We start from the raw sequence: 25,026 nt of genomic DNA, 5'->3' as shown, positions 1-25,026 counted from the left end.
TACAAGCTAACAACTTTACAACATAAAACATGAACAGAATTGTAATTTTAAGCACTTCCTTCCGCAATCCGACGTGCCAGCAGAGCGACTGCCGAACTAGCGGGCGCGCCGCCGTGTGTGTGAGACGCGCAGCTTCTCGTTGCACCTCCTGTCATCCGCTTGGCGCGTGCAGCCTTCGACACTCGCGGAAGACGCATCTTGTCCCTGGCGTCCAGCGCAGGAGGGCTGGCGCGCGGCCGGCCGGCGTGTGGCCTGTGCGGGGTGTGGCAGTGTCTTGTTGGAGGGCGCCACTGCTGGCGATGTGAGCTTCCTCGCCTCGCCTCGCCTCGCCTCAGACGAGGTGTTTGCGTAATTTGCAGTGCATTCGCACCATTCCTGTCCCTGTGCCTGTCCCCGTCCCGACTTGTCCCGACTTTGCTCGACTGCCGCTCGCTGCCGCTCGGGTCGTGGCCCATATAACAGCGCAAGCACAAGAAACGTCTGCAGGAGATGAGGAGACGAGACGAGACGACTAAAGAATAACTTTATGATTACATATCGAAGTAGGAATTGTACACCGCTACACAACAACAGGCGCTGACGTATTTCAGAACATATCTGCCTATTCGTACTGTTTTGTCGTTTTCAAAGACTTCCTGGCGAACTTGGTTAGCACATTCTCCCTCAAACTGAGACATTTACTGCAATTTCGTACCTTATGGTCACTACAGTAGTTTAAAATGCTTAAGCAAGAATCTTTGTCACAACAGAACGGTGGTATGGAAAGAGGGCGGTATAAAAAAAAAAAAAAGTAAATGAAGGGGAGCCAACAGCACGTGGTGTTCCCAGGCGGTCACCCATCCAAGTACTAACCACGCCCGATGTTGCTTAACTTCGGTGATCGGACGAGAACCGGTGTACTCAACATGGTATGGCCGTTGGCGCCCATATAATGTAGGCGCATGGCAGAATTCGCATTCGGTTCTTATCCCAACACACACAAAATCTTACTTTTCGGTCGAAAGCAGCCGCATTTTTTTTTATTGACAATTCGTCACGTTAGCGCGAACGCAATCCTGAGTTCCAAAACTTATGAGCCGGAAGGACGTGCTTCGTGTATTTTTTTTTTGTGAGCTTTATAAATTTATTTATTAACATTACATCGTTACAAGCTAACAACTTTACAACATAAAACATGAACAGAATTGTAATTTTAAGCACTTCCTTCCGCAATCCGACGTGCCAGCAGAGCGACTGCCGAACTAGCGGGCGCGCCGCCGTGTGTGTGAGACGCGCAGCTTCTCGTTGCACCTCCTGTCATCCGCTTGGCGCGTGCAGCCTTCGACACTCGCGGAAGACGCATCTTGTCCCTGGCGTCCAGCGCAGGAGGGCTGGCGCGCGGCCGGCCGGCGTGTGGCCTGTGCGGGGTGTGGCAGTGTCTTGTTGGAGGGCGCCACTGCTGGCGATGTGAGCTTCCTCGCCTCGCCTCGCCTCGCCTCAGACGAGGTGTTTGCGTAATTTGCAGTGCATTCGCACCATTCCTGTCCCTGTGCCTGTCCCCGTCCCGACTTGTCCCGACTTTGCTCGACTGCCGCTCGCTGCCGCTCGGGTCGTGGCCCATATAACAGCGCAAGCACAAGAAACGTCTGCAGGAGATGAGGAGACGAGACGAGACGACTAAAGAATAACTTTATGATTACATATCGAAGTAGGAATTGTACACCGCTACACAACAACAGGCGCTGACGTATTTCAGAACATATCTGCCTATTCGTACTGTTTTGTCGTTTTCAAAGACTTCCTGGCGAACTTGGTTAGCACATTCTCCCTCAAACTGAGACATTTACTGCAATTTCGTACCTTATGGTCACTACAGTAGTTTAAAATGCTTAAGCAAGAATCTTTGTCACAACAGAACGGTGGTATGGAAAGAGGGCGGTATAAAAAAAAAAAAAAGTAAATGAAGGGGAGCCAACAGCACGTGGTGTTCCCAGGCGGTCACCCATCCAAGTACTAACCACGCCCGATGTTGCTTAACTTCGGTGATCGGACGAGAACCGGTGTACTCAACATGGTATGGCCGTTGGCGCCCATATAACGTAGGCGCATGGCAGAATTCGCATTCGGTTCTTATCCCAACACACACAAAATCTTACTTTTCGGTCGAAAGCAGCCGCATTTTTTTTTATTGACAATTCGTCACGTTAGCGCGAACGCAATCCTGAGTTCCAAAACTTATGAGCCGGAAGGACGTGCTTCGTGTATTTTTTTTTTGTGAGCTTTATAAATTTATTTATTAACATTACATCGTTACAAGCTAACAACTTTACAACATAAAACATGAACAGAATTGTAATTTTAAGCACTTCCTTCCGCAATCCGACGTGCCAGCAGAGCGACTGCCGAACTAGCGGGCGCGCCGCCGTGTGTGTGAGACGCGCAGCTTCTCGTTGCACCTCCTGTCATCCGCTTGGCGCGTGCAGCCTTCGACACTCGCGGAAGACGCATCTTGTCCCTGGCGTCCAGCGCAGGAGGGCTGGCGCGCGGCCGGCCGGCGTGTGGCCTGTGCGGGGTGTGGCAGTGTCTTGTTGGAGGGCGCCACTGCTGGCGATGTGAGCTTCCTCGCCTCGCCTCGCCTCGCCTCAGACGAGGTGTTTGCGTAATTTGCAGTGCATTCGCACCATTCCTGTCCCTGTGCCTGTCCCCGTCCCGACTTGTCCCGACTTTGCTCGACTGCCGCTCGCTGCCGCTCGGGTCGTGGCCCATATAACAGCGCAAGCACAAGAAACGTCTGCAGGAGATGAGGAGACGAGACGAGACGACTAAAGAATAACTTTATGATTACATATCGAAGTAGGAATTGTACACCGCTACACAACAACAGGCGCTGACGTATTTCAGAACATATCTGCCTATTCGTACTGTTTTGTCGTTTTCAAAGACTTCCTGGCGAACTTGGTTAGCACATTCTCCCTCAAACTGAGACATTTACTGCAATTTCGTACCTTATGGTCACTACAGTAGTTTAAAATGCTTAAGCAAGAATCTTTGTCACAACAGAACGGTGGTATGGAAAGAGGGCGGTATAAAAAAAAAAAAAGTAAATGAAGGGGAGCCAACAGCACGTGGTGTTCCCAGGCGGTCACCCATCCAAGTACTAACCACGCCCGATGTTGCTTAACTTCGGTGATCGGACGAGAACCGGTGTACTCAACATGGTATGGCCGTTGGCGCCCATATAATGTAGGCGCATGGCAGAATTCGCATTCGGTTCTTATCCCAACACACACAAAATCTTACTTTTCGGTCGAAAGCAGCCGCATTTTTTTTTATTGACAATTCGTCACGTTAGCGCGAACGCAATCCTGAGTTCCAAAACTTATGAGCCGGAAGGACGTGCTTCGTGTATTTTTTTTTTGTGAGCTTTATAAATTTATTTATTAACATTACATCGTTACAAGCTAACAACTTTACAACATAAAACATGAACAGAATTGTAATTTTAAGCACTTCCTTCCGCAATCCGACGTGCCAGCAGAGCGACTGCCGAACTAGCGGGCGCGCCGCCGTGTGTGTGAGACGCGCAGCTTCTCGTTGCACCTCCTGTCATCCGCTTGGCGCGTGCAGCCTTCGACACTCGCGGAAGACGCATCTTGTCCCTGGCGTCCAGCGCAGGAGGGCTGGCGCGCGGCCGGCCGGCGTGTGGCCTGTGCGGGGTGTGGCAGTGTCTTGTTGGAGGGCGCCACTGCTGGCGATGTGAGCTTCCTCGCCTCGCCTCGCCTCGCCTCAGACGAGGTGTTTGCGTAATTTGCAGTGCATTCGCACCATTCCTGTCCCTGTGCCTGTCCCCGTCCCGACTTGTCCCGACTTTGCTCGACTGCCGCTCGCTGCCGCTCGGGTCGTGGCCCATATAACAGCGCAAGCACAAGAAACGTCTGCAGGAGATGAGGAGACGAGACGAGACGACTAAAGAATAACTTTATGATTACATATCGAAGTAGGAATTGTACACCGCTACACAACAACAGGCGCTGACGTATTTCAGAACATATCTGCCTATTCGTACTGTTTTGTCGTTTTCAAAGACTTCCTGGCGAACTTGGTTAGCACATTCTCCCTCAAACTGAGACATTTACTGCAATTTCGTACCTTATGGTCACTACAGTAGTTTAAAATGCTTAAGCAAGAATCTTTGTCACAACAGAACGGTGGTATGGAAAGAGGGCGGTATAAAAAAAAAAAAGTAAATGAAGGGGAGCCAACAGCACGTGGTGTTCCCAGGCGGTCACCCATCCAAGTACTAACCACGCCCGATGTTGCTTAACTTCGGTGATCGGACGAGAACCGGTGTACTCAACATGGTATGGCCGTTGGCGCCCATATAATGTAGGCGCATGGCAGAATTCGCATTCGGTTCTTATCCCAACACACACAAAATCTTACTTTTCGGTCGAAAGCAGCCGCATTTTTTTTTATTGACAATTCGTCACGTTAGCGCGAACGCAATCCTGAGTTCCAAAACTTATGAGCCGGAAGGACGTGCTTCGTGTATTTTTTTTTTGTGAGCTTTATAAATTTATTTATTAACATTACATCGTTACAAGCTAACAACTTTACAACATAAAACATGAACAGAATTGTAATTTTAAGCACTTCCTTCCGCAATCCGACGTGCCAGCAGAGCGACTGCCGAACTAGCGGGCGCGCCGCCGTGTGTGTGAGACGCGCAGCTTCTCGTTGCACCTCCTGTCATCCGCTTGGCGCGTGCAGCCTTCGACACTCGCGGAAGACGCATCTTGTCCCTGGCGTCCAGCGCAGGAGGGCTGGCGCGCGGCCGGCCGGCGTGTGGCCTGTGCGGGGTGTGGCAGTGTCTTGTTGGAGGGCGCCACTGCTGGCGATGTGAGCTTCCTCGCCTCGCCTCGCCTCGCCTCAGACGAGGTGTTTGCGTAATTTGCAGTGCATTCGCACCATTCCTGTCCCTGTGCCTGTCCCCGTCCCGACTTGTCCCGACTTTGCTCGACTGCCGCTCGCTGCCGCTCGGGTCGTGGCCCATATAACAGCGCAAGCACAAGAAACGTCTGCAGGAGATGAGGAGACGAGACGAGACGACTAAAGAATAACTTTATGATTACATATCGAAGTAGGAATTGTACACCGCTACACAACAACAGGCGCTGACGTATTTCAGAACATATCTGCCTATTCGTACTGTTTTGTCGTTTTCAAAGACTTCCTGGCGAACTTGGTTAGCACATTCTCCCTCAAACTGAGACATTTACTGCAATTTCGTACCTTATGGTCACTACAGTAGTTTAAAATGCTTAAGCAAGAATCTTTGTCACAACAGAACGGTGGTATGGAAAGAGGGCGGTATAAAAAAAAAAAAAGTAAATGAAGGGGAGCCAACAGCACGTGGTGTTCCCAGGCGGTCAACCATCCAAGTACTAACCACGCCCGATGTTGCTTAACTTCGGTGATCGGACGAGAACCGGTGTACTCAACATGGTATGGCCGTTGGCGCCCATATAATGTAGGCGCATGGCAGAATTCGCATTCGGTTCTTATCCCAACACACACAAAATCTTACTTTTCGGTCGAAAGCAGCCGCATTTTTTTTTATTGACAATTCGTCACGTTAGCGCGAACGCAATCCTGAGTTCCAAAACTTATGAGCCGGAAGGACGTGCTTCGTGTATTTTTTTTTTGTGAGCTTTATAAATTTATTTATTAACATTACATCGTTACAAGCTAACAACTTTACAACATAAAACATGAACAGAATTGTAATTTTAAGCACTTCCTTCCGCAATCCGACGTGCCAGCAGAGCGACTGCCGAACTAGCGGGCGCGCCGCCGTGTGTGTGAGACGCGCAGCTTCTCGTTGCACCTCCTGTCATCCGCTTGGCGCGTGCAGCCTTCGACACTCGCGGAAGACGCATCTTGTCCCTGGCGTCCAGCGCAGGAGGGCTGGCGCGCGGCCGGCCGGCGTGTGGCCTGTGCGGGGTGTGGCAGTGTCTTGTTGGAGGGCGCCACTGCTGGCGATGTGAGCTTCCTCGCCTCGCCTCGCCTCGCCTCAGACGAGGTGTTTGCGTAATTTGCAGTGCATTCGCACCATTCCTGTCCCTGTGCCTGTCCCCGTCCCGACTTGTCCCGACTTTGCTCGACTGCCGCTCGCTGCCGCTCGGGTCGTGGCCCATATAACAGCGCAAGCACAAGAAACGTCTGCAGGAGATGAGGAGACGAGACGAGACGACTAAAGAATAACTTTATGATTACATATCGAAGTAGGAATTGTACACCGCTACACAACAACAGGCGCTGACGTATTTCAGAACATATCTGCCTATTCGTACTGTTTTGTCGTTTTCAAAGACTTCCTGGCGAACTTGGTTAGCACATTCTCCCTCAAACTGAGACATTTACTGCAATTTCGTACCTTATGGTCACTACAGTAGTTTAAAATGCTTAAGCAAGAATCTTTGTCACAACAGAACGGTGGTATGGAAAGAGGGCGGTATAAAAAAAAAAAAGTAAATGAAGGGGAGCCAACAGCACGTGGTGTTCCCAGGCGGTCACCCATCCAAGTACTAACCACGCCCGATGTTGCTTAACTTCGGTGATCGGACGAGAACCGGTGTACTCAACATGGTATGGCCGTTGGCGCCCATATAATGTAGGCGCATGGCAGAATTCGCATTCGGTTCTTATCCCAACACACACAAAATCTTACTTTTCGGTCGAAAGCAGCCGCATTTTTTTTTATTGACAATTCGTCACGTTAGCGCGAACGCAATCCTGAGTTCCAAAACTTATGAGCCGGAAGGACGTGCTTCGTGTATTTTTTTTTTGTGAGCTTTATAAATTTATTTATTAACATTACATCGTTACAAGCTAACAACTTTACAACATAAAACATGAACAGAATTGTAATTTTAAGCACTTCCTTCCGCAATCCGACGTGCCAGCAGAGCGACTGCCGAACTAGCGGGCGCGCCGCCGTGTGTGTGAGACGCGCAGCTTCTCGTTGCACCTCCTGTCATCCGCTTGGCGCGTGCAGCCTTCGACACTCGCGGAAGACGCATCTTGTCCCTGGCGTCCAGCGCAGGAGGGCTGGCGCGCGGCCGGCCGGCGTGTGGCCTGTGCGGGGTGTGGCAGTGTCTTGTTGGAGGGCGCCACTGCTGGCGATGTGAGCTTCCTCGCCTCGCCTCGCCTCGCCTCAGACGAGGTGTTTGCGTAATTTGCAGTGCATTCGCACCATTCCTGTCCCTGTGCCTGTCCCCGTCCCGACTTGTCCCGACTTTGCTCGACTGCCGCTCGCTGCCGCTCGGGTCGTGGCCCATATAACAGCGCAAGCACAAGAAACGTCTGCAGGAGATGAGGAGACGAGACGAGACGACTAAAGAATAACTTTATGATTACATATCGAAGTAGGAATTGTACACCGCTACACAACAACAGGCGCTGACGTATTTCAGAACATATCTGCCTATTCGTACTGTTTTGTCGTTTTCAAAGACTTCCTGGCGAACTTGGTTAGCACATTCTCCCTCAAACTGAGACATTTACTGCAATTTCGTACCTTATGGTCACTACAGTAGTTTAAAATGCTTAAGCAAGAATCTTTGTCACAACAGAACGGTGGTATGGAAAGAGGGCGGTATAAAAAAAAAAAAAAGTAAATGAAGGGGAGCCAACAGCACGTGGTGTTCCCAGGCGGTCACCCATCCAAGTACTAACCACGCCCGATGTTGCTTAACTTCGGTGATCGGACGAGAACCGGTGTACTCAACATGGTATGGCCGTTGGCGCCCATATAATGTAGGCGCATGGCAGAATTCGCATTCGGTTCTTATCCCAACACACACAAAATCTTACTTTTCGGTCGAAAGCAGCCGCATTTTTTTTTATTGACAATTCGTCACGTTAGCGCGAACGCAATCCTGAGTTCCAAAACTTATGAGCCGGAAGGACGTGCTTCGTGTATTTTTTTTTTGTGAGCTTTATAAATTTATTTATTAACATTACATCGTTACAAGCTAACAACTTTACAACATAAAACATGAACAGAATTGTAATTTTAAGCACTTCCTTCCGCAATCCGACGTGCCAGCAGAGCGACTGCCGAACTAGCGGGCGCGCCGCCGTGTGTGTGAGACGCGCAGCTTCTCGTTGCACCTCCTGTCATCCGCTTGGCGCGTGCAGCCTTCGACACTCGCGGAAGACGCATCTTGTCCCTGGCGTCCAGCGCAGGAGGGCTGGCGCGCGGCCGGCCGGCGTGTGGCCTGTGCGGGGTGTGGCAGTGTCTTGTTGGAGGGCGCCACTGCTGGCGATGTGAGCTTCCTCGCCTCGCCTCGCCTCGCCTCAGACGAGGTGTTTGCGTAATTTGCAGTGCATTCGCACCATTCCTGTCCCTGTGCCTGTCCCCGTCCCGACTTGTCCCGACTTTGCTCGACTGCCGCTCGCTGCCGCTCGGGTCGTGGCCCATATAACAGCGCAAGCACAAGAAACGTCTGCAGGAGATGAGGAGACGAGACGAGACGACTAAAGAATAACTTTATGATTACATATCGAAGTAGGAATTGTACACCGCTACACAACAACAGGCGCTGACGTATTTCAGAACATATCTGCCTATTCGTACTGTTTTGTCGTTTTCAAAGACTTCCTGGCGAACTTGGTTAGCACATTCTCCCTCAAACTGAGACATTTACTGCAATTTCGTACCTTATGGTCACTACAGTAGTTTAAAATGCTTAAGCAAGAATCTTTGTCACAACAGAACGGTGGTATGGAAAGAGGGCGGTATAAAAAAAAAAAAAGTAAATGAAGGGGAGCCAACAGCACGTGGTGTTCCCAGGCGGTCACCCATCCAAGTACTAACCACGCCCGATGTTGCTTAACTTCGGTGATCGGACGAGAACCGGTGTACTCAACATGGTATGGCCGTTGGCGCCCATATAATGTAGGCGCATGGCAGAATTCGCATTCGGTTCTTATCCCAACACACACAAAATCTTACTTTTCGGTCGAAAGCAGCCGCATTTTTTTTTATTGACAATTCGTCACGTTAGCGCGAACGCAATCCTGAGTTCCAAAACTTATGAGCCGGAAGGACGTGCTTCGTGTATTTTTTTTTTGTGAGCTTTATAAATTTATTTATTAACATTACATCGTTACAAGCTAACAACTTTACAACATAAAACATGAACAGAATTGTAATTTTAAGCACTTCCTTCCGCAATCCGACGTGCCAGCAGAGCGACTGCCGAACTAGCGGGCGCGCCGCCGTGTGTGTGAGACGCGCAGCTTCTCGTTGCACCTCCTGTCATCCGCTTGGCGCGTGCAGCCTTCGACACTCGCGGAAGACGCATCTTGTCCCTGGCGTCCAGCGCAGGAGGGCTGGCGCGCGGCCGGCCGGCGTGTGGCCTGTGCGGGGTGTGGCAGTGTCTTGTTGGAGGGCGCCACTGCTGGCGATGTGAGCTTCCTCGCCTCGCCTCGCCTCGCCTCAGACGAGGTGTTTGCGTAATTTGCAGTGCATTCGCACCATTCCTGTCCCTGTGCCTGTCCCCGTCCCGACTTGTCCCGACTTTGCTCGACTGCCGCTCGCTGCCGCTCGGGTCGTGGCCCATATAACAGCGCAAGCACAAGAAACGTCTGCAGGAGATGAGGAGACGAGACGAGACGACTAAAGAATAACTTTATGATTACATATCGAAGTAGGAATTGTACACCGCTACACAACAACAGGCGCTGACGTATTTCAGAACATATCTGCCTATTCGTACTGTTTTGTCGTTTTCAAAGACTTCCTGGCGAACTTGGTTAGCACATTCTCCCTCAAACTGAGACATTTACTGCAATTTCGTACCTTATGGTCACTACAGTAGTTTAAAATGCTTAAGCAAGAATCTTTGTCACAACAGAACGGTGGTATGGAAAGAGGGCGGTATAAAAAAAAAAAAGTAAATGAAGGGGAGCCAACAGCACGTGGTGTTCCCAGGCGGTCACCCATCCAAGTACTAACCACGCCCGATGTTGCTTAACTTCGGTGATCGGACGAGAACCGGTGTACTCAACATGGTATGGCCGTTGGCGCCCATATAATGTAGGCGCATGGCAGAATTCGCATTCGGTTCTTATCCCAACACACACAAAATCTTACTTTTCGGTCGAAAGCAGCCGCATTTTTTTTTATTGACAATTCGTCACGTTAGCGCGAACGCAATCCTGAGTTCCAAAACTTATGAGCCGGAAGGACGTGCTTCGTGTATTTTTTTTTTGTGAGCTTTATAAATTTATTTATTAACATTACATCGTTACAAGCTAACAACTTTACAACATAAAACATGAACAGAATTGTAATTTTAAGCACTTCCTTCCGCAATCCGACGTGCCAGCAGAGCGACTGCCGAACTAGCGGGCGCGCCGCCGTGTGTGTGAGACGCGCAGCTTCTCGTTGCACCTCCTGTCATCCGCTTGGCGCGTGCAGCCTTCGACACTCGCGGAAGACGCATCTTGTCCCTGGCGTCCAGCGCAGGAGGGCTGGCGCGCGGCCGGCCGGCGTGTGGCCTGTGCGGGGTGTGGCAGTGTCTTGTTGGAGGGCGCCACTGCTGGCGATGTGAGCTTCCTCGCCTCGCCTCGCCTCGCCTCAGACGAGGTGTTTGCGTAATTTGCAGTGCATTCGCACCATTCCTGTCCCTGTGCCTGTCCCCGTCCCGACTTGTCCCGACTTTGCTCGACTGCCGCTCGCTGCCGCTCGGGTCGTGGCCCATATAACAGCGCAAGCACAAGAAACGTCTGCAGGAGATGAGGAGACGAGACGAGACGACTAAAGAATAACTTTATGATTACATATCGAAGTAGGAATTGTACACCGCTACACAACAACAGGCGCTGACGTATTTCAGAACATATCTGCCTATTCGTACTGTTTTGTCGTTTTCAAAGACTTCCTGGCGAACTTGGTTAGCACATTCTCCCTCAAACTGAGACATTTACTGCAATTTCGTACCTTATGGTCACTACAGTAGTTTAAAATGCTTAAGCAAGAATCTTTGTCACAACAGAACGGTGGTATGGAAAGAGGGCGGTATAAAAAAAAAAAAAAGTAAATGAAGGGGAGCCAACAGCACGTGGTGTTCCCAGGCGGTCACCCATCCAAGTACTAACCACGCCCGATGTTGCTTAACTTCGGTGATCGGACGAGAACCGGTGTACTCAACATGGTATGGCCGTTGGCGCCCATATAATGTAGGCGCATGGCAGAATTCGCATTCGGTTCTTATCCCAACACACACAAAATCTTACTTTTCGGTCGAAAGCAGCCGCATTTTTTTTTATTGACAATTCGTCACGTTAGCGCGAACGCAATCCTGAGTTCCAAAACTTATGAGCCGGAAGGACGTGCTTCGTGTATTTTTTTTTTGTGAGCTTTATAAATTTATTTATTAACATTACATCGTTACAAGCTAACAACTTTACAACATAAAACATGAACAGAATTGTAATTTTAAGCACTTCCTTCCGCAATCCGACGTGCCAGCAGAGCGACTGCCGAACTAGCGGGCGCGCCGCCGTGTGTGTGAGACGCGCAGCTTCTCGTTGCACCTCCTGTCATCCGCTTGGCGCGTGCAGCCTTCGACACTCGCGGAAGACGCATCTTGTCCCTGGCGTCCAGCGCAGGAGGGCTGGCGCGCGGCCGGCCGGCGTGTGGCCTGTGCGGGGTGTGGCAGTGTCTTGTTGGAGGGCGCCACTGCTGGCGATGTGAGCTTCCTCGCCTCGCCTCGCCTCGCCTCAGACGAGGTGTTTGCGTAATTTGCAGTGCATTCGCACCATTCCTGTCCCTGTGCCTGTCCCCGTCCCGACTTGTCCCGACTTTGCTCGACTGCCGCTCGCTGCCGCTCGGGTCGTGGCCCATATAACAGCGCAAGCACAAGAAACGTCTGCAGGAGATGAGGAGACGAGACGAGACGACTAAAGAATAACTTTATGATTACATATCGAAGTAGGAATTGTACACCGCTACACAACAACAGGCGCTGACGTATTTCAGAACATATCTGCCTATTCGTACTGTTTTGTCGTTTTCAAAGACTTCCTGGCGAACTTGGTTAGCACATTCTCCCTCAAACTGAGACATTTACTGCAATTTCGTACCTTATGGTCACTACAGTAGTTTAAAATGCTTAAGCAAGAATCTTTGTCACAACAGAACGGTGGTATGGAAAGAGGGCGGTATAAAAAAAAAAAAAGTAAATGAAGGGGAGCCAACAGCACGTGGTGTTCCCAGGCGGTCACCCATCCAAGTACTAACCACGCCCGATGTTGCTTAACTTCGGTGATCGGACGAGAACCGGTGTACTCAACATGGTATGGCCGTTGGCGCCCATATAATGTAGGCGCATGGCAGAATTCGCATTCGGTTCTTATCCCAACACACACAAAATCTTACTTTTCGGTCGAAAGCAGCCGCATTTTTTTTTATTGACAATTCGTCACGTTAGCGCGAACGCAATCCTGAGTTCCAAAACTTATGAGCCGGAAGGACGTGCTTCGTGTATTTTTTTTTTGTGAGCTTTATAAATTTATTTATTAACATTACATCGTTACAAGCTAACAACTTTACAACATAAAACATGAACAGAATTGTAATTTTAAGCACTTCCTTCCGCAATCCGACGTGCCAGCAGAGCGACTGCCGAACTAGCGGGCGCGCCGCCGTGTGTGTGAGACGCGCAGCTTCTCGTTGCACCTCCTGTCATCCGCTTGGCGCGTGCAGCCTTCGACACTCGCGGAAGACGCATCTTGTCCCTGGCGTCCAGCGCAGGAGGGCTGGCGCGCGGCCGACCGGCGTAGGGCCTGTGCGGGGTTGGCACAGTCTTGTTGGAGGGCGCCACTGCTGGCGATGTGAGCTTCCTCGCCTCGCCTCGCCTCGCCTCAGACGAGGTGTTTGCGTAATTTGCAGTGCATTCGCACCATTCCTGTCCCTGTGCCTGTCCCCGTCCCGACTTGTCCCGACTTTGCTCGACTGCCGCTCGCTGCCGCTCGGGTCGTGGCCCATATAACAGCGCAAGCACAAGAAACGTCTGCAGGAGATGAGGAGACGAGACGAGACGACTAAAGAATAACTTTATGATTACATATCGAAGTAGGAATTGTACACCGCTACACAACAACAGGCGCTGACGTATTTCAGAACATATCTGCCTATTCGTACTGTTTTGTCGTTTTCAAAGACTTCCTGGCGAACTTGGTTAGCACATTCTCCCTCAAACTGAGACATTTACTGCAATTTCGTACCTTATGGTCACTACAGTAGTTTAAAATGCTTAAGCAAGAATCTTTGTCACAACAGAACGGTGGTATGGAAAGAGGGCGGTATAAAAAAAAAAAAAGTAAATGAAGGGGAGCCAACAGCACGTGGTGTTCCCAGGCGGTCACCCATCCAAGTACTAACCACGCCCGATGTTGCTTAACTTCGGTGATCGGACGAGAACCGGTGTACTCAACATGGTATGGCCGTTGGCGCCCATATAATGTAGGCGCATGGCAGAATTCGCATTCGGTTCTTATCCCAACACACACAAAATCTTACTTTTCGGTCGAAAGCAGCCGCATTTTTTTTTATTGACAATTCGTCACGTTAGCGCGAACGCAATCCTGAGTTCCAAAACTTATGAGCCGGAAGGACGTGCTTCGTGTATTTTTTTTTTGTGAGCTTTATAAATTTATTTATTAACATTACATCGTTACAAGCTAACAACTTTACAACATAAAACATGAACAGAATTGTAATTTTAAGCACTTCCTTCCGCAATCCGACGTGCCAGCAGAGCGACTGCCGAACTAGCGGGCGCGCCGCCGTGTGTGTGAGACGCGCAGCTTCTCGTTGCACCTCCTGTCATCCGCTTGGCGCGTGCAGCCTTCGACACTCGCGGAAGACGCATCTTGTCCCTGGCGTCCAGCGCAGGAGGGCTGGCGCGCGGCCGACCGGCGTAGGGCCTGTGCGGGGTGTGGCACAGTCTTGTTGGAGGGCGCCACTGCTGGCGATGTGAGCTTCCTCGCCTCGCCTCGCCTCGCCTCAGACGAGGTGTTTGCGTAATTTGCAGTGCATTCGCACCATTCCTGTCCCTGTGCCTGTCCCCGTCCCGACTTGTCCCGACTTTGCTCGACTGCCGCTCGCTGCCGCTCGGGTCGTGGCCCATATAACAGCGCAAGCACAAGAAACGTCTGCAGGAGATGAGGAGACGAGACGAGACGACTAAAGAATAACTTTATGATTACATATCGAAGTAGGAATTGTACACCGCTACACAACAACAGGCGCTGACGTATTTCAGAACATATCTGCCTATTCGTACTGTTTTGTCGTTTTCAAAGACTTCCTGGCGAACTTGGTTAGCACATTCTCCCTCAAACTGAGACATTTACTGCAATTTCGTACCTTATGGTCACTACAGTAGTTTAAAATGCTTAAGCAAGAATCTTTGTCACAACAGAACGGTGGTATGGAAAGAGGGCGGTATAAAAAAAAAAAAAGTAAATGAAGGGGAGCCAACAGCACGTGGTGTTCCCAGGCGGTCAACCATCCAAGTACTAACCACGCCCGATGTTGCTTAACTTCGGTGATCGGACGAGAACCGGTGTACTCAACATGGTATGGCCGTTGGCGCCCATATAATGTAGGCGCATGGCAGAATTCGCATTCGGTTCTTATCCCAACACACACAAAATCTTACTTTTCGGTCGAAAGCAGCCGCATTTTTTTTTATTGACAATTCGTCACGTTAGCGCGAACGCAATCCTGAGTTCCAAAACTTATGAGCCGGAAGGACGTGCTTCGTGTATTTTTTTTTTGTGAGCTTTATAAATTTATTTATTAACATTACATCGTTACAAGCTAACAACTTTACAACATAAAACATGAACAGAATTGTAATTTTAAGCACTTCCTTCCGCAATCCGACGTGCCAGCAGAGCGACTGCCGAACTAGCGGGCGCGCCGCCGTGTGTGTGAGACGCGCAGCTTCTCGTTGCACCTCCTGTCATCCGCTTGGCGCGTGCAGCCTTCGACACTCGCGGAAGACGCATCTTGTCCCTGGCGTCCAGCGCAGGAGGGCTGGCGCGCGGCCGGCCGGCGTGTGGCCTGTGCGGGGTGTGGCAGTGTCTTGTTGGAGGGCGCCACTGCTGGCGATGTGAGCTTCCTCGCCTCGCCTCGCCTCGCCTCAGACGAGGTGTTTGCGTAATTTGCAGTGCATTCGCACCATTCCTGTCCCTGTGCCTGTCCCCGTCCCGACTTGTCCCGACTTTGCTCGACTGCCGCTCGCTGCCGCTCGGGTCGTGGCCCATATAACAGCGCAAGCACAAGAAACGTCTGCAGGAGATGAGGAGACGAGACGAGACGACTAAAGAATAACTTTATGATTACATATCGAAGTAGGAATTGTACACCGCTACACAACAACAGGCGCTGACGTATTTCAGAACATATCTGCCTATTCGTACTGTTTTGTCGTTTTCAAAGACTTCCTGGCGAACTTGGTTAGCACATTCTCCCTCAAACTGAGACATTTACTGCAATTTCGTACCTTATGGTCACTACAGTAGTTTAAAATGCTTAAGCAAGAATCTTTGTCACAACAGAACGGTGGTATGGAAAGAGGGCGGTATAAAAAAAAAAAAAGTAAATGAAGGGGAGCCAACAGCACGTGGTGTTCCCAGGCGGTCAACCATCCAAGTACTAACCACGCCCGATGTTGCTTAACTTCGGTGATCGGACGAGAACCGGTGTACTCAACATGGTATGGCCGTTGGCGCCCATATAATGTAGGCGCATGGCAGAATTCGCATTCGGTTCTTATCCCAACACACACAAAATCTTACTTTTCGGTCGAAAGCAGCCGCATTTTTTTTTATTGACAATTCGTCACGTTAGCGCGAACGCAATCCTGAGTTCCAAAACTTATGAGCCGGAAGGACGTGCTTCGTGTATTTTTTTTTTGTGAGCTTTATAAATTTATTTATTAACATTACATCGTTACAAGCTAACAACTTTACAACATAAAACATGAACAGAATTGTAATTTTAAGCACTTCCTTCCGCAATCCGACGTGCCAGCAGAGCGACTGCCGAACTAGCGGGCGCGCCGCCGTGTGTGTGAGACGCGCAGCTTCTCGTTGCACCTCCTGTCATCCGCTTGGCGCGTGCAGCCTTCGACACTCGCGGAAGACGCATCTTGTCCCTGGCGTCCAGCGCAGGAGGGCTGGCGCGCGGCCGACCGGCGTAGGGCCTGTGCGGGGTGTGGCACAGTCTTGTTGGAGGGCGCCACTGCTGGCGATGTGAGCTTCCTCGCCTCGCCTCGCCTCGCCTCAGACGAGGTGTTTGCGTAATTTGCAGTGCATTCGCACCATTCCTGTCCCTGTGCCTGTCCCCGTCCCGACTTGTCCCGACTTTGCTCGACTGCCGCTCGCTGCCGCTCGGGTCGTGGCCCATATAACAGCGCAAGCACAAGAAACGTCTGCAGGAGATGAGGAGACGAGACGAGACGACTAAAGAATAACTTTATGATTACATATCGAAGTAGGAATTGTACACCGCTACACAACAACAGGCGCTGACGTATTTCAGAACATATCTGCCTATTCGTACTGTTTTGTCGTTTTCAAAGACTTCCTGGCGAACTTGGTTAGCACATTCTCCCTCAAACTGAGACATTTACTGCAATTTCGTACCTTATGGTCACTACAGTAGTTTAAAATGCTTAAGCAAGAATCTTTGTCACAACAGAACGGTGGTATGGAAAGAGGGCGGTATAAAAAAAAAAAAAGTAAATGAAGGGGAGCCAACAGCACGTGGTGTTCCCAGGCGGTCAACCATCCAAGTACTAACCACGCCCGATGTTGCTTAACTTCGGTGATCGGACGAGAACCGGTGTACTCAACATGGTATGGCCGTTGGCGCCCATATAATGTAGGCGCATGGCAGAATTCGCATTCGGTTCTTATCCCAACACACACAAAATCTTACTTTTCGGTCGAAAGCAGCCGCATTTTTTTTTATTGACAATTCGTCACGTTAGCGCGAACGCAATCCTGAGTTCCAAAACTTATGAGCCGGAAGGACGTGCTTCGTGTATTTTTTTTTTGTGAGCTTTATAAATTTATTTATTAACATTACATCGTTACAAGCTAACAACTTTACAACATAAAACATGAACAGAATTGTAATTTTAAGCACTTCCTTCCGCAATCCGACGTGCCAGCAGAGCGACTGCCGAACTAGCGGGCGCGCCGCCGTGTGTGTGAGACGCGCAGCTTCTCGTTGCACCTCCTGTCATCCGCTTGGCGCGTGCAGCCTTCGACACTCGCGGAAGACGCATCTTGTCCCTGGCGTCCAGCGCAGGAGGGCTGGCGCGCGGCCGGCCGGCGTGTGGCCTGTGCGGGGTGTGGCAGTGTCTTGTTGGAGGGCGCCACTGCTGGCGATGTGAGCTTCCTCGCCTCGCCTCGCCTCGCCTCAGACGAGGTGTTTGCGTAATTTGCAGTGCATTCGCACCATTCCTGTCCCTGTGCCTGTCCCCGTCCCGACTTGTCCCGACTTTGCTCGACTGCCGCTCGCTGCCGCTCGGGTCGTGGCCCATATAACAGCGCAAGCACAAGAAACGTCTGCAGGAGATGAGGAGACGAGACGAGACGACTAAAGAATAACTTTATGATTACATATCGAAGTAGGAATTGTACACCGCTACACAACAACAGGCGCTGACGTATTTCAGAACATATCTGCCTATTCGTACTGTTTTGTCGTTTTCAAAGACTTCCTGGCGAACTTGGTTAGCACATTCTCCCTCAAACTGAGACATTTACTGCAATTTCGTACCTTATGGTCACTACAGTAGTTTAAAATGCTTAAGCAAGAATCTTTGTCACAACAGAACGGTGGTATGGAAAGAGGGCGGTATAAAAAAAAAAAAAGTAAATGAAGGGGAGCCAACAGCACGTGGTGTTCCCAGGCGGTCAACCATCCAAGTACTAACCACGCCCGATGTTGCTTAACTTCGGTGATCGGACGAGAACCGGTGTACTCAACATGGTATGGCCGTTGGCGCCCATATAATGTAGGCGCATGGCAGAATTCGCATTCGGTTCTTATCCCAACACACACAAAATCTTACTTTTCGGTCGAAAGCAGCCGCATTTTTTTTTATTGACAATTCGTCACGTTAGCGCGAACGCAATCCTGAGTTCCAAAACTTATGAGCCGGAAGGACGTGCTTCGTGTATTTTTTTTTTGTGAGCTTTATAAATTTATTTATTAACATTACATCGTTACAAGCTAACAACTTTACAACATAAAACATGAACAGAATTGTAATTTTAAGCACTTCCTTCCGCAATCCGACGTGCCAGCAGAGCGACTGCCGAACTAGCGGGCGCGCCGCCGTGTGTGTGAGACGCGCAGCTTCTCGTTGCACCTCCTGTCATCCGCTTGGCGCGTGCAGCCTTCGACACTCGCGGAAGACGCATCTTGTCCCTGGCGTCCAGCGCAGGAGGGCTGGCGCGCGGCCGGCCGGCGTGTGGCCTGTGCGGGGTGTGGCAGTGTCTTGTTGGAGGGCGCCACTGCTGGCGATGTGAGCTTCCTCGCCTCGCCTCGCCTCGCCTCAGACGAGGTGTTTGCGTAATTTGCAGTGCATTCGCACCATTCCTGTCCCTGTGCCTGTCCCCGTCCCGACTTGTCCCGACTTTGCTCGACTGCCGCTCGCTGCCGCTCGGGTCGTGGCCCATATAACAGCGCAAGCACAAGAAACGTCTGCAGGAGATGAGGAGACGAGACGAGACGACTAAAGAATAACTTTATGATTACATATCGAAGTAGGAATTGTACACCGCTACACAACAACAGGCGCTGACGTATTTCAGAACATATCTGCCTATTCGTACTGTTTTGTCGTTTTCAAAGACTTCCTGGCGAACTTGGTTAGCACATTCTCCCTCAAACTGAGACATTTACTGCAATTTCGTACCTTATGGTCACTACAGTAGTTTAAAATGCTTAAGCAAGAATCTTTGTCACAACAGAACGGTGGTATGGAAAGAGGGCGGTATAAAAAAAAAAAAAGTAAATGAAGGGGAGCCAACAGCACGTGGTGTTCCCAGGCGGTCACCCATCCAAGTACTAACCACGCCCGATGTTGCTTAACTTCGGTGATCGGACGAGAACCGGTGTACTCAACATGGTATGGCCGTTGGCGCCCATATAATGTAGGCGCATGGCAGAATTCGCATTCGGTTCTTATCCCAACACACACAAAATCTTACTTTTCGGTCGAAAGCAGCCGCATTTTTTTTTATTGACAATTCGTCACGTTAGCGCGAACGCAATCCTGAGTTCCAAAACTTATGAGCCGGAAGGACGTGCTTCGTGTATTTTTTTTTTGTGAGCTTTATAAATTTATTTATTAACATTACATCGTTACAAGCTAACAACTTTACAACATAAAACATGAACAGAATTGTAATTTTAAGCACTTCCTTCCGCAATCCGACGTGCCAGCAGAGCGACTGCCGAACTAGCGGGCGCGCCGCCGTGTGTGTGAGACGCGCAGCTTCTCGTTGCACCTCCTGTCATCCGCTTGGCGCGTGCAGCCTTCGACACTCGCGGAAGACGCATCTTGTCCCTGGCGTCCAGCGCAGGAGGGCTGGCGCGCGGCCGGCCGGCGTGTGGCCTGTGCGGGGTGTGGCAGTGTCTTGTTGGAGGGCGCCACTGCTGGCGATGTGAGCTTCCTCGCCTCGCCTCGCCTCGCCTCAGACGAGGTGTTTGCGTAATTTGCAGTGCATTCGCACCATTCCTGTCCCTGTGCCTGTCCCCGTCCCGACTTGTCCCGACTTTGCTCGACTGCCGCTCGCTGCCGCTCGGGTCGTGGCCCATATAACAGCGCAAGCACAAGAAACGTCTGCAGGAGATGAGGAGACGAGACGAGACGACTAAAGAATAACTTTATGATTACATATCGAAGTAGGAATTGTACACCGCTACACAACAACAGGCGCTGACGTATTTCAGAACATATCTGCCTATTCGTACTGTTTTGTCGTTTTCAAAGACTTCCTGGCGAACTTGGTTAGCACATTCTCCCTCAAACTGAGACATTTACTGCAATTTCGTACCTTATGGTCACTACAGTAGTTTAAAATGCTTAAGCAAGAATCTTTGTCACAACAGAACGGTGGTATGGAAAGAGGGCGGTATAAAAAAAAAAAAAGTAAATGAAGGGGAGCCAACAGCACGTGGTGTTCCCAGGCGGTCAACCATCCAAGTACTAACCACGCCCGATGTTGCTTAACTTCGGTGATCGGACGAGAACCGGTGTACTCAACATGGTATGGCCGTTGGCGCCCATATAATGTAGGCGCATGGCAGAATTCGCATTCGGTTCTTATCCCAACACACACAAAATCTTACTTTTCGGTCGAAAGCAGCCGCATTTTTTTTTATTGACAATTCGTCACGTTAGCGCGAACGCAATCCTGAGTTCCAAAACTTATGAGCCGGAAGGACGTGCTTCGTGTATTTTTTTTTTGTGAGCTTTATAAATTTATTTATTAACATTACATCGTTACAAGCTAACAACTTTACAACATAAAACATGAACAGAATTGTAATTTTAAGCACTTCCTTCCGCAATCCGACGTGCCAGCAGAGCGACTGCCGAACTAGCGGGCGCGCCGCCGTGTGTGTGAGACGCGCAGCTTCTCGTTGCACCTCCTGTCATCCGCTTGGCGCGTGCAGCCTTCGACACTCGCGGAAGACGCATCTTGTCCCTGGCGTCCAGCGCAGGAGGGCTGGCGCGCGGCCGACCGGCGTAGGGCCTGTGCGGGGTGTGGCACAGTCTTGTTGGAGGGCGCCACTGCTGGCGATGTGAGCTTCCTCGCCTCGCCTCGCCTCGCCTCAGACGAGGTGTTTGCGTAATTTGCAGTGCATTCGCACCATTCCTGTCCCTGTGCCTGTCCCCGTCCCGACTTGTCCCGACTTTGCTCGACTGCCGCTCGCTGCCGCTCGGGTCGTGGCCCATATAACAGCGCAAGCACAAGAAACGTCTGCAGGAGATGAGGAGACGAGACGAGACGACTAAAGAATAACTTTATGATTACATATCGAAGTAGGAATTGTACACCGCTACACAACAACAGGCGCTGACGTATTTCAGAACATATCTGCCTATTCGTACTGTTTTGTCGTTTTCAAAGACTTCCTGGCGAACTTGGTTAGCACATTCTCCCTCAAACTGAGACATTTACTGCAATTTCGTACCTTATGGTCACTACAGTAGTTTAAAATGCTTAAGCAAGAATCTTTGTCACAACAGAACGGTGGTATGGAAAGAGGGCGGTATAAAAAAAAAAAAAGTAAATGAAGGGGAGCCAACAGCACGTGGTGTTCCCAGGCGGTCAACCATCCAAGTACTAACCACGCCCGATGTTGCTTAACTTCGGTGATCGGACGAGAACCGGTGTACTCAACATGGTATGGCCGTTGGCGCCCATATAATGTAGGCGCATGGCAGAATTCGCATTCGGTTCTTATCCCAACACACACAAAATCTTACTTTTCGGTCGAAAGCAGCCGCATTTTTTTTTATTGACAATTCGTCACGTTAGCGCGAACGCAATCCTGAGTTCCAAAACTTATGAGCCGGAAGGACGTGCTTCGTGTATTTTTTTTTTGTGAGCTTTATAAATTTATTTATTAACATTACATCGTTACAAGCTAACAACTTTACAACATAAAACATGAACAGAATTGTAATTTTAAGCACTTCCTTCCGCAATCCGACGTGCCAGCAGAGCGACTGCCGAACTAGCGGGCGCGCCGCCGTGTGTGTGAGACGCGCAGCTTCTCGTTGCACCTCCTGTCATCCGCTTGGCGCGTGCAGCCTTCGACACTCGCGGAAGACGCATCTTGTCCCTGGCGTCCAGCGCAGGAGGGCTGGCGCGCGGCCGGCCGGCGTGTGGCCTGTGCGGGGTGTGGCAGTGTCTTGTTGGAGGGCGCCACTGCTGGCGATGTGAGCTTCCTCGCCTCGCCTCGCCTCGCCTCAGACGAGGTGTTTGCGTAATTTGCAGTGCATTCGCACCATTCCTGTCCCTGTGCCTGTCCCCGTCCCGACTTGTCCCGACTTTGCTCGACTGCCGCTCGCTGCCGCTCGGGTCGTGGCCCATATAACAGCGCAAGCACAAGAAACGTCTGCAGGAGATGAGGAGACGAGACGAGACGACTAAAGAATAACTTTATGATTACATATCGAAGTAGGAATTGTACACCGCTACACAACAACAGGCGCTGACGTATTTCAGAACATATCTGCCTATTCGTACTGTTTTGTCGTTTTCAAAGACTTCCTGGCGAACTTGGTTAGCACATTCTCCCTCAAACTGAGACATTTACTGCAATTTCGTACCTTATGGTCACTACAGTAGTTTAAAATGCTTAAGCAAGAATCTTTGTCACAACAGAACGGTGGTATGGAAAGAGGGCGGTATAAAAAAAAAAAAAGTAAATGAAGGGGAGCCAACAGCACGTGGTGTTCCCAGGCGGTCACCCATCCAAGTACTAACCACGCCCGATGTTGCTTAACTTCGGTGATCGGACGAGAACCGGTGTACTCAACATGGTATGGCCGTTGGCGCCCATATAATGTAGGCGCATGGCAGAATTCGCATTCGGTTCTTATCCCAACACACACAAAATCTTACTTTTCGGTCGAAAGCAGCCGCATTTTTTTTTATTGACAATTCGTCACGTTAGCGCGAACGCAATCCTGAGTTCCAAAACTTATGAGCCGGAAGGACGTGCTTCGTGTATTTTTTTTTTGTGAGCTTTATAAATTTATTTATTAACATTACATCGTTACAAGCTAACAACTTTACAACATAAAACATGAACAGAATTGTAATTTTAAGCACTTCCTTCCGCAATCCGACGTGCCAGCAGAGCGACTGCCGAACTAGCGGGCGCGCCGCCGTGTGTGTGAGACGCGCAGCTTCTCGTTGCACCTCCTGTCATCCGCTTGGCGCGTGCAGCCTTCGACACTCGCGGAAGACGCATCTTGTCCCTGGCGTCCAGCGCAGGAGGGCTGGCGCGCGGCCGACCGGCGTAGGGCCTGTGCGGGGTGTGGCACAGTCTTGTTGGAGGGCGCCACTGCTGGCGATGTGAGCTTCCTCGCCTCGCCTCGCCTCGCCTCAGACGAGGTGTTTGCGTAATTTGCAGTGCATTCGCACCATTCCTGTCCCTGTGCCTGTCCCCGTCCCGACTTGTCCCGACTTTGCTCGACTGCCGCTCGCTGCCGCTCGGGTCGTGGCCCATATAACAGCGCAAGCACAAGAAACGTCTGCAGGAGATGAGGAGACGAGACGAGACGACTAAAGAATAACTTTATGATTACATATCGAAGTAGGAATTGTACACCGCTACACAACAACAGGCGCTGACGTATTTCAGAACATATCTGCCTATTCGTACTGTTTTGTCGTTTTCAAAGACTTCCTGGCGAACTTGGTTAGCACATTCTCCCTCAAACTGAGACATTTACTGCAATTTCGTACCTTATGGTCACTACAGTAGTTTAAAATGCTTAAGCAAGAATCTTTGTCACAACAGAACGGTGGTATGGAAAGAGGGCGGTATAAAAAAAAAAAAAGTAAATGAAGGGGAGCCAACAGCACGTGGTGTTCCCAGGCGGTCACCCATCCAAGTACTAACCACGCCCGATGTTGCTTAACTTCGGTGATCGGACGAGAACCGGTGTACTCAACATGGTATGGCCGTTGGCGCCCATATAATGTAGGCGCATGGCAGAATTCGCATTCGGTTCTTATCCCAACACACACAAAATCTTACTTTTCGGTCGAAAGCAGCCGCATTTTTTTTTATTGACAATTCGTCACGTTAGCGCGAACGCAATCCTGAGTTCCAAAACTTATGAGCCGGAAGGACGTGCTTCGTGTATTTTTTTTTTGTGAGCTTTATAAATTTATTTATTAACATTACATCGTTACAAGCTAACAACTTTACAACATAAAACATGAACAGAATTGTAATTTTAAGCACTTCCTTCCGCAATCCGACGTGCCAGCAGAGCGACTGCCGAACTAGCGGGCGCGCCGCCGTGTGTGTGAGACGCGCAGCTTCTCGTTGCACCTCCTGTCATCCGCTTGGCGCGTGCAGCCTTCGACACTCGCGGAAGACGCATCTTGTCCCTGGCGTCCAGCGCAGGAGGGCTGGCGCGCGGCCGACCGGCGTAGGGCCTGTGCGGGGTGTGGCACAGTCTTGTTGGAGGGCGCCACTGCTGGCGATGTGAGCTTCCTCGCCTCGCCTCGCCTCGCCTCAGACGAGGTGTTTGCGTAATTTGCAGTGCATTCGCACCATTCCTGTCCCTGTGCCTGTCCCCGTCCCGACTTGTCCCGACTTTGCTCGACTGCCGCTCGCTGCCGCTCGGGTCGTGGCCCATATAACAGCGCAAGCACAAGAAACGTCTGCAGGAGATGAGGAGACGAGACGAGACGACTAAAGAATAACTTTATGATTACATATCGAAGTAGGAATTGTACACCGCTACACAACAACAGGCGCTGACGTATTTCAGAACATATCTGCCTATTCGTACTGTTTTGTCGTTTTCAAAGACTTCCTGGCGAACTTGGTTAGCACATTCTCCCTCAAACTGAGACATTTACTGCAATTTCGTACCTTATGGTCACTACAGTAGTTTAAAATGCTTAAGCAAGAATCTTTGTCACAACAGAACGGTGGTATGGAAAGAGGGCGGTATAAAAAAAAAAAAAGTAAATGAAGGGGAGCCAACAGCACGTGGTGTTCCCAGGCGGTCAACCATCCAAGTACTAACCACGCCCGATGTTGCTTAACTTCGGTGATCGGACGAGAACCGGTGTACTCAACATGGTATGGCCGTTGGCGCCCATATAATGTAGGCGCATGGCAGAATTCGCATTCGGTTCTTATCCCAACACACACAAAATCTTACTTTTCGGTCGAAA

The 25,026-nt window shown here is 50.3% G+C and overlaps 22 non-coding genes across 22 annotated transcripts; all 22 read right to left on the bottom strand.

Moving 5' to 3' along the window:
- Positions 1–803: 803 nt before the first annotated feature.
- Positions 804–922, bottom strand: LOC124737421. Its single transcript, XR_007009756.1, has one exon. It is a non-coding gene; the product is annotated as a 5S ribosomal RNA (ribosomal RNA).
- Positions 923–1,948: 1,026 nt separating this feature from the next.
- LOC124737420 lies at positions 1,949–2,067 on the bottom strand. The gene has a single exon (XR_007009755.1). It is a non-coding gene; the product is annotated as a 5S ribosomal RNA (ribosomal RNA).
- A 1,025-nt stretch (positions 2,068–3,092) lies between these two features.
- On the bottom strand, positions 3,093–3,211 carry LOC124737419. The gene has a single exon (XR_007009754.1). It is a non-coding gene; the product is annotated as a 5S ribosomal RNA (ribosomal RNA).
- A 1,024-nt stretch (positions 3,212–4,235) lies between these two features.
- Positions 4,236–4,354, bottom strand: LOC124737418. The gene has a single exon (XR_007009753.1). It is a non-coding gene; the product is annotated as a 5S ribosomal RNA (ribosomal RNA).
- Positions 4,355–5,379: 1,025 nt separating this feature from the next.
- LOC124737389 lies at positions 5,380–5,498 on the bottom strand. The gene has a single exon (XR_007009727.1). It is a non-coding gene; the product is annotated as a 5S ribosomal RNA (ribosomal RNA).
- Positions 5,499–6,522: 1,024 nt separating this feature from the next.
- Positions 6,523–6,641, bottom strand: LOC124737416. Its single transcript, XR_007009752.1, has one exon. It is a non-coding gene; the product is annotated as a 5S ribosomal RNA (ribosomal RNA).
- A 1,026-nt stretch (positions 6,642–7,667) lies between these two features.
- On the bottom strand, positions 7,668–7,786 carry LOC124737415. Its single transcript, XR_007009751.1, has one exon. It is a non-coding gene; the product is annotated as a 5S ribosomal RNA (ribosomal RNA).
- Positions 7,787–8,811: 1,025 nt separating this feature from the next.
- LOC124737414 lies at positions 8,812–8,930 on the bottom strand. Its single transcript, XR_007009750.1, has one exon. It is a non-coding gene; the product is annotated as a 5S ribosomal RNA (ribosomal RNA).
- Positions 8,931–9,954: 1,024 nt separating this feature from the next.
- On the bottom strand, positions 9,955–10,073 carry LOC124737413. Its single transcript, XR_007009749.1, has one exon. It is a non-coding gene; the product is annotated as a 5S ribosomal RNA (ribosomal RNA).
- A 1,026-nt stretch (positions 10,074–11,099) lies between these two features.
- LOC124737411 lies at positions 11,100–11,218 on the bottom strand. The gene has a single exon (XR_007009747.1). It is a non-coding gene; the product is annotated as a 5S ribosomal RNA (ribosomal RNA).
- Positions 11,219–12,243: 1,025 nt separating this feature from the next.
- Positions 12,244–12,362, bottom strand: LOC124737410. The gene has a single exon (XR_007009746.1). It is a non-coding gene; the product is annotated as a 5S ribosomal RNA (ribosomal RNA).
- A 1,024-nt stretch (positions 12,363–13,386) lies between these two features.
- LOC124737409 lies at positions 13,387–13,505 on the bottom strand. The gene has a single exon (XR_007009745.1). It is a non-coding gene; the product is annotated as a 5S ribosomal RNA (ribosomal RNA).
- A 1,025-nt stretch (positions 13,506–14,530) lies between these two features.
- Positions 14,531–14,649, bottom strand: LOC124737387. Its single transcript, XR_007009725.1, has one exon. It is a non-coding gene; the product is annotated as a 5S ribosomal RNA (ribosomal RNA).
- Positions 14,650–15,674: 1,025 nt separating this feature from the next.
- LOC124737386 lies at positions 15,675–15,793 on the bottom strand. Its single transcript, XR_007009724.1, has one exon. It is a non-coding gene; the product is annotated as a 5S ribosomal RNA (ribosomal RNA).
- A 1,025-nt stretch (positions 15,794–16,818) lies between these two features.
- Positions 16,819–16,937, bottom strand: LOC124737385. Its single transcript, XR_007009723.1, has one exon. It is a non-coding gene; the product is annotated as a 5S ribosomal RNA (ribosomal RNA).
- Positions 16,938–17,962: 1,025 nt separating this feature from the next.
- LOC124737383 lies at positions 17,963–18,081 on the bottom strand. Its single transcript, XR_007009722.1, has one exon. It is a non-coding gene; the product is annotated as a 5S ribosomal RNA (ribosomal RNA).
- Positions 18,082–19,106: 1,025 nt separating this feature from the next.
- LOC124737408 lies at positions 19,107–19,225 on the bottom strand. Its single transcript, XR_007009744.1, has one exon. It is a non-coding gene; the product is annotated as a 5S ribosomal RNA (ribosomal RNA).
- A 1,025-nt stretch (positions 19,226–20,250) lies between these two features.
- Positions 20,251–20,369, bottom strand: LOC124737382. The gene has a single exon (XR_007009721.1). It is a non-coding gene; the product is annotated as a 5S ribosomal RNA (ribosomal RNA).
- Positions 20,370–21,394: 1,025 nt separating this feature from the next.
- LOC124737381 lies at positions 21,395–21,513 on the bottom strand. Its single transcript, XR_007009720.1, has one exon. It is a non-coding gene; the product is annotated as a 5S ribosomal RNA (ribosomal RNA).
- Positions 21,514–22,538: 1,025 nt separating this feature from the next.
- LOC124737407 lies at positions 22,539–22,657 on the bottom strand. The gene has a single exon (XR_007009743.1). It is a non-coding gene; the product is annotated as a 5S ribosomal RNA (ribosomal RNA).
- Positions 22,658–23,682: 1,025 nt separating this feature from the next.
- Positions 23,683–23,801, bottom strand: LOC124737405. Its single transcript, XR_007009742.1, has one exon. It is a non-coding gene; the product is annotated as a 5S ribosomal RNA (ribosomal RNA).
- Positions 23,802–24,826: 1,025 nt separating this feature from the next.
- On the bottom strand, positions 24,827–24,945 carry LOC124737380. The gene has a single exon (XR_007009719.1). It is a non-coding gene; the product is annotated as a 5S ribosomal RNA (ribosomal RNA).
- Between the last annotated feature and the right edge of the window lie 81 nt (positions 24,946–25,026).

This window comes from Schistocerca piceifrons, unplaced genomic scaffold (genome assembly GCF_021461385.2).
Source record: "Schistocerca piceifrons isolate TAMUIC-IGC-003096 unplaced genomic scaffold, iqSchPice1.1 HiC_scaffold_1699, whole genome shotgun sequence".
NCBI classification, from domain to species: domain Eukaryota; kingdom Metazoa; phylum Arthropoda; class Insecta; order Orthoptera; family Acrididae; genus Schistocerca; species Schistocerca piceifrons.
Note: the sequence above shows the minus strand (reverse complement) of the source record. Positions and strands in the feature narration are given on the sequence as shown.